Source organism: Girardinichthys multiradiatus, chromosome 4 (assembly GCF_021462225.1).
Source record: "Girardinichthys multiradiatus isolate DD_20200921_A chromosome 4, DD_fGirMul_XY1, whole genome shotgun sequence".
Classification (NCBI taxonomy): domain Eukaryota; kingdom Metazoa; phylum Chordata; class Actinopteri; order Cyprinodontiformes; family Goodeidae; genus Girardinichthys; species Girardinichthys multiradiatus.
Window position 1 is genome coordinate 530,157 of NC_061797.1, and position 7,660 is coordinate 537,816.

General features: G+C 39.9%; 1 long non-coding RNA gene across 1 annotated transcript; it reads left to right on the forward strand.

The window, feature by feature from the left end:
• Positions 1-2,206: 2,206 nt before the first annotated feature.
• On the forward strand, positions 2,207-4,048 carry LOC124867436. Its single transcript, XR_007038055.1, has 3 exons — positions 2,207-2,388; positions 3,207-3,408; positions 3,535-4,048. It is a non-coding gene; the product is annotated as an uncharacterized LOC124867436 (long non-coding RNA).
• Positions 4,049-7,660: the final 3,612 nt, after the last annotated feature.

Genomic DNA, 7,660 nt, shown 5'->3' on the forward strand with positions numbered 1-7,660 from the left:
ATGCAACCCCTCTCAACGGACACTTGTCATGAGGCATGTAACACTTTTTACAGCCATGGAAAAAACAGCCGTAAAATTCAAACGCAACTTTGACACCGTTAATCTCTGCATATCCATCCACAGAATATGGACCAATTGGTATGAGTGACAAACCGGGTAATAGCCTTCACAATGGTGTGTGTCTGGCTTTTTATAGCTCCCGTAACAATATGCACAGATGTATCTCGATCCTATAAAACCCTTGAGATTTTTTATCCCATAGTAGTGACCTTGAAATAACAGCAGAAAGAGAGGGTTTGATCGATCAGGGAAACTGGTCTCAAATTTACACAGAGCTGCAGAGTCTGTAACGGTTCTGTGAAACACTATAATTTTTCTATTTAGAATGTTTTCAAATTTACCAATGTTGCTGAAAGTTACTGCTGTCTGATCATCTAAACCAGCCCTGTGTTGCCACTCCCTCCCCAGCTCTAAAGCCTGATTATCAGTAAGGTTAGAGTCAGAGACGTGTGCAAGACTGATGGCAAAGCATAACTGATTACCGGTATTATCTACAATATACAGGTGACGCTTTTTCTTATTAATCAGTTCACAGTCTAACGTTCCTTTAACCTTACGTTTTGACCCTCCCTGGCCTATGCTTATCGTGCAGATCTTAATGAACTTGTTTTGATTTTAGGAGCTGATGTTTCTGGAAGAGACCTACAGGGATTGTTTCAAATTCAGTTTGTGGATAAGCCTAAACCTCCTGATGAAAGTCTAGATATTTCTGGTGTTAGCACTTCTCCTAGCCCAACCACACCTCTCAAGCATTGGTCACTTATTTAAATGTCTCATCACCTGAAGTAATGTTACAAGTTGAAACTGGATTTTCTGAAAAAAACATCTGGTTAGAATGGATTACATTTACTGCTAAAAGCAATAACATGACAGAGTTATTGCCTGTTCTTCAGCCAGACCACAACTTTTCCCACCTGCTAACAACCACACCTTCCCTCCTGTTTTCAATCAAACAACAGGAAATGACACATGCCTTACCAGGAGGAATTACAGCTTTGTGGGTCACATGTCTAAGTCTTGGTGTTCAGATCTCATAAATGTTACAACCTGGGATAAGCTGCGTGAAGCTGACACCCCACCCACTTGAAAAATTCCAGCAAATAGACAGAATGGTTAGTGCTTCGTTTGTGCAGGTTTGTGCCGTTAAAATTTTTGTTTGTGCTGTTTTGGTTTCTGAGATATTAAAGATTATTTTTTAGGTCATCCAGAGGTCACCATCCCCCCATTTTACTCCGAATTGAACCGGAGTGGGCTCATTTTTTAGTGCTTCGTTTGTGCAGGTTTGTGCCGTTAAAATTTTCGTTTGTGCTGTTTTATTTTCTGAGATATTATAAGGTTTAATTTCGGCCGATGACGTCACCATCCCCCCATTTTACGCCGAATTGAACCGGAGTGGGCTCATTTTTTAGTGCTTCGTTTATGCAGGTTTGTGCCGTTAAAATTTTCGTTTGTGCTGTTTTATTTTCTGAGATATTATAAGGTTTAATTTCGGCCGATGACGTCACCATCCCCCCATTTTACGCCGAATTGAACCGGAGTGGGCTCATTTTTTAGTGCTTCGTTTGTGCAGGTTTGTGCCGTTAAAATTTTCGTTTGTGCTGTTTTAATATCTGAGATATTATAAGTTTTAATTTCGGCCGATGACGTCACCATCCCCCCATTTTACGCCGAATTGAACCGGAGTGGGCTCATTTTTTAGTGCTTCGTTTGTGCAGGTTTGTGCCGTTAAAATTTTCGTTTGTGCTGTTTTAATATCTGAGATATTATAAGGTTTAATTTCGGCCGATGACGTCACCATCCCCCCATTTTACGCCGAATTGAACCGGAGTGGGCTCATTTTTTAGTGCTTCGTTTGTGCAGGTTTGTGCCGTTAAAATTTTCGTTTGTGCTGTTTTATTTTCTGAGATATTATAAGGTTTAATTTCGGCCGATGACGTCACCATCCCCCCATTTTACTCCGAATTGAACCGGAGTGGGCTCATTTTTTAGTGCTTCGTTTGTGCAGGTTTGTGCCGTTAAAATTTTCGTTTGGGCTGTTTTGGTTTATGAGATATTAAATAATATATTTTTTTAGGTCATCCAGAGGTCACCATCCCCCCATTTTGCTCCAAATTGAACCGGAGTGGTCTACCTTTTTAATGCTGTTTGTGCCGCTTTTATGTACAAGCTATATAATTTTCTTTCAGGCGATCACTGACGACTTAAATCGATGACGTCTATGGCCTGCGCTGAACATCATCACCACCATGAGGTGGGCACATGACCAATATATTCATAGTTGGACAGTATTTCCCATCCCATACATGAAGCTAGTAAAGACATGGAGAGGTACTTTAGCCTAAGTGAAGCTTTACCTTAAGTGGACAAAAGTACTTTTTTTGCAGATCAGAGCTGCTGTTAGACTTTATAGACTAACCATCACTGCTTCCAACAAACAATAGGTTTTCTACTTTCATGCCAATATTGAAGTTTTTATCTGATCAAGTTTTTATCTGATCAAGTGTTTACATAAATGCTGTCACCACTGTCACCTGATTGTTCTGCACGCCTAATTTAATATATATAACCTATACCTTACTGATAACTGCACAGTATTGTATTTTTCCTCTCTTTTATTGTAAATCCCTTTCAGCCTTTTTGTGATTGTTTTTTGCACTTTGTTTCTTATAGCTTTTAGTTTGGGTAAGTTTTCTACTTTTTTAGATAAATATGAACTTGTGTACTTTCATTGCCTTATGGTTTGGTGCTGACACACTCAAATGTTCCTGTTGTGGAACAATAAAGGTTTTCTATTCTAATTAATTGAGAGAGGTAACCATGACTTCTGAGATCACGCATAACCAAGTTACTGTTTGAAAATGTAATCTACATTATACTTTCAAAGAAGAATAAATACTTCTGATTTGGAAAATTAACTTTATGTTATAAATCACCACAGGCAAAATATGGCATACTTAACCATCTAAGAACTTGTAACAAAGAACATTAAAATAGAACCTATTTCTGGTCAGGAATATCAAACCATGGCAAAATGTATTTGCCTTTTGATCTGGGCTTCTCAGAAATTTTCCCCCAAAATGTGTTGATTCACAGCATTCAGTCTCCTGTGTATAACACTGCATGTGGTTGTATTGTCTTCTTTTCAGACACAGTCTTCACTATATTTGCCAGGTCATCATAAAGCTCCCACACACATGGAGCTCTTCGGCAGTATGCAGTGTAATGTCCCAGACCATCTTTAGTCAAGCTTCCCTTGAAAGCGATGACTCCTCTCAAAGAGAATGTCTTTCCTTGGAGAGCAACAGTGGGGGGAAATTCACTCAAAGGAAACTAAGTTGTGTTTGCAAGGTCAGTGTCAATCCATGTTATTTCTCCAATGCTGTAGCTGTGAGTAACAGTTCCAGCACAGAGCATTTTTTCTGAGGTGCTGGCTCCTGTTTTGAATTCAAGTGGACATTCTGATTCCTTCGGTAGTGGGCGAAGGCAGGGAGACTCCGGAAGGAAGAGTCCATTTTCCACTGAAATGTCAAGCTGAGCCATGCCACAGTCCATCAGCACAGAAATGTCAGCAGAAACAAATGGTACTTCCCTTGTTGTTCCTTTGTTTAGCTGGCAGAACTGTGAAGAGCAGTGTTTTGAGATGTAAACGCTGGATATATTTCTCATTGTTTTTCCAATGACCGTGGAGATATTGCACTGGGCATCGATTTGATGGGCACCAGACCTCAACTGGATTTTTTCAAACATTGCACTAAGCAGCTCTGCCCTCTGTGAATAGATCTTTGGGGTCACACCATCTGTTGCAATGGCTTTTACCAGCAGCAAGATGGGGTTGTCACTGTTGTTCCTGACAACATTTTGAAATGCTGAGCTGTCACAGAAAGCACAGCATAAGCACTGACAAAACGCATCAAATGCACATGTGTTCAGAACAGAGATTGTTGATTTCCCAACTCTAATCGGTTGATGCAGGTTTCCATTTTTTAATAGTCCCACTTTCACTGTTTTTGCCCCAAAAGATGGATCTGCATGGAGCCATTCAGTGCAGGAAGTGAGATAAGAAGTTCTCTTCCTTTTTTTGGGTGGAAGAATTAGTCCCCTCCAGTTTTCAACCACGTCTTCATCTGTTGGAGGAATGTTTGTGGTTTCATCGGATTCTACAGAATGGTGAGAATCCATTCTTCTCTTGGCTTCAGCACTGTGGGTAGTCATGGATACAGAGTTTGTTTCGGAAACTTTTGCTAATCCAGATGTTTCCTCATCATTTTTCGCTTTTGCAGAACAAATCCGCATATTTCCTTCTATAAAGGAAAGATGACGAGAAATAAAACGATGAACTCGAATGGGTAAGTTCTCGTGTTTAAAAAGGCCATGCTTTACATTTTTAAATTCTGCTTCAACAGTGGCTGAGCTTGCTGTGAGGTTGGTGCTTTTGAAGAGGGGGACCATTACTCCTGTCCAAAGTGGTAAGTAACTTGCTAGTCTTATTATGTGTGGAACAATATCAGGGAGGAAATGGATGTTGTCCCTATCCCCATTGGCTGCAGCAAGTGACCTGCTCTCCTCGCATATGTTTGATACCCAGCCGCGTAGGTCAGTCTGGATCTCGTCAAAAGAATCCACTTGATGCATTTCATTTGGATCTTCAGCTGGAATGATGATGGAGTCTTCTGTGATCTGGGTTTTTAGATATTTGTTGCACATCTCTGATTCGAGAGGGACTCCAGAACTATCATCACCCTCTGCCTCACTGAGGGCCACAACAGTGATGGCATGTATTAGGTGTTTTGCATGGTCCAAGCACTGTGATTGAAGAAGCTTTGCTATTGCCCTGACAAAGAAATCTTTGACACGGTGTGACTTGTTTTTCAGGCAGTCCCACTGACAGATCATCTTTATGCAGTGTGCCACATCAACCCTGATAAAACAAGGAGGAAGTTTTGCAGACTGGTTCCCAAGTAGCAAACGGAAGCATTTGTTAATGTATGTCTTCAGATCGGGGTAAGGAGTGAAGGCCTTCACCAGAGCACCAAGAATAGCCAGAGAAAAGTCACTCACGGCTTCCTTTGGTATAGCAGCACCTGTACGAAGCCATTCTGTCAGCCATGTTGCAATTGCATTAATGTCGTGTCTCTCTGACAGCATTTGCACAACTGGGACTGAGCAGTTGTCCCCTGTCAGAACACCTTGATATAAGAAGATGTGGCCAGATGTACCATTTGGTCTCACCAGTCTTCTCACAACTGAGCCAGTTGCGTCAAAGCAAACTACTGAGGGGCATTTTTTGGACAATGCCTTATACACATGTTTGACTCCAATAGTGGCAGAAGAACTTGTCTAGACCAATGTCTCTTATACTACCACTGTGAGGTGTGCTATATTTTAATAACTGCAAAGACAAAATGGGATCTTTGTCACCTAATTCCAAATCTCTTCTCTCCTGCTTAGCTTTTCGTAGGGTGGCCAAATTTGGAAGGTGACTTGGCTCAGCATCTCCAATATCCATCAAATCTGATGCCTTCGCTGACCTCCACACAGCCGGCTCCATCCTGCCCTCACACAGCTCTTTTGAAATCTGTGCACGAAGATTTCCAGACATGAACCTCTTGGATTGCCCAGTGTGCAGGGAGATATCAATGTCTTCGATGGAGCACTGAAGCAGCATTTGGCTGTTTACCTTTGGCTCTCTAGCACAAGTCATTTTAATATGGCCTTGACACTCTTTACAGAAGCCTTTGATATCTATATATTTGTTTGTGACAGTTGGATAAACCTTTGCTCTCTGGAACACAAATGTACATGTGCTTTTGATCTTTTTCCAAATCAGGTGGTTAATTACATGACTCCAAGTGCCAGGCTTCAAAATCATGTATTCCCTTTTGCCAGATGATGAAAACTTGTCATTATATTCCACTTTCTCAGGTACAAATTTGATCCATTCCTCAAAAGGAACTTCAAGCTGAAAACCTGAGAAGTCGTCTTGTCCAGGAGAAATGGAGCCAGAGTCAAACTCTGTGTCCACACTGCTCTCACGATCACTTTCCTGCTCACTGATCTCCAAACATGACCAGATGTTGTGTCTGTTAGATTTTACAAAAGTGTACAGGGCTTTTGGGGACATCTTGTTTTCCAGCTGCTGACTTAATACTGTCCAAATAGTGGCAGCTGGAGTGGCTATTTTGCCATTTAGAAGGATATCCTCTTTTGAACTGCAGAGAACTGCAATAAGGGAATCCCTGTCTATTGATGGCTGTCGAGGCATCTAGTTAAAGAACGAAAAGGCTTTGATTAGCATTAATCAAAATATTATTCTGGCCTATATAATCTCCCAAAGCCACAAAACATTGATATTTCAGCATTCTATCACAACTCAAAAACTCAGTTTAAATTGTTCTCTCAAATCTGTATGCCATTTATGCTGTGTTGTAATTATAGTATGTTTTTATTTTATTTTAAATGTTGAATTTTTTACTACTACTTGTCTTGTGAATTTTCAATTGAAGTATCTGTTCAACTTTAAAAATGTGTCTTAGTTCTGTGGAGTCTACTGATGTGCCTAAACATCAATGACTAAAAATGAATGGAATAGCTGCAAAATGAAGCCTTGCCGAATCTTTGTTTCAACATTTTTTAAAAGTCTGGACTTTTAAAAAACAGTGTTTTATCTAAAACCTAAACATTATTAGCTTACTTACCTTGTACAAGTAGTAAAACGTTTAAATTACGGCCAAAACAAGGTAAGTGGTGGGGGTCAGTACGTGGGTGGAGCCAATCCCTATGACATTGCGTGAGAACTTAGTATATCAAAGTTGCCAAGCGCTTTTAAAAATTCTTACATTTAATGTCAGAAATTAGAAATTAATGCTTGATGCATTTTAAAATTTTATTTGAACAAAAAGTAAATTACTTGGTTATGAACTTTGAGCCAATGACCTACTCGCACTTCCGCTTTTGTCCAGCATACACGAGCTGAATTAGATTATTAAAACCACAACAGTAACACAGAACAGTTATTGAAATTATAAACATTACATCATAGTGGTCGCAGACCATGTCAGGTTTTGGGCAAGGAATGTGTAGCTGCAGCTGGTGGATTTTTCCCCATTTGTGAGAGGACAATATTGAATTACTGTGTAGAAAGATAAATGTATTGGTGACTTAGTAGACATATTTAAAGCAAATTTCTTTGAGACCAAAAAAGTTTCATAATCTTTATTAAGGAATAAAGTGCAAAACACTATAACAAGGCATACATTTTACAACATCGGATAAAAACACAATTTAACTTGCATGATGAAAGAAAAACACGAAATTAATAACTGCTTGCTTGGTGGTGATGATGTTCAGCGCAGGCCATAGACGTCATCGATTTAAGTCGTCAGTGATCGCCTGAAAGAAAATTATATAGCTTGTACATAAAAGCGGCACAAACAGCATTAAAAAGGTAGACCACTCCGGTTCAATTTGGAGCAAAATGGGGGGATGGTGACCTCTGGATGACCTAAAAAAATATATTATTTGATATCTCATAAACCAAAACAGCCCAAACGTAAATTTTAACGGCACAAACCTGCACAAACGAAGCACTAAAAAATGAGCC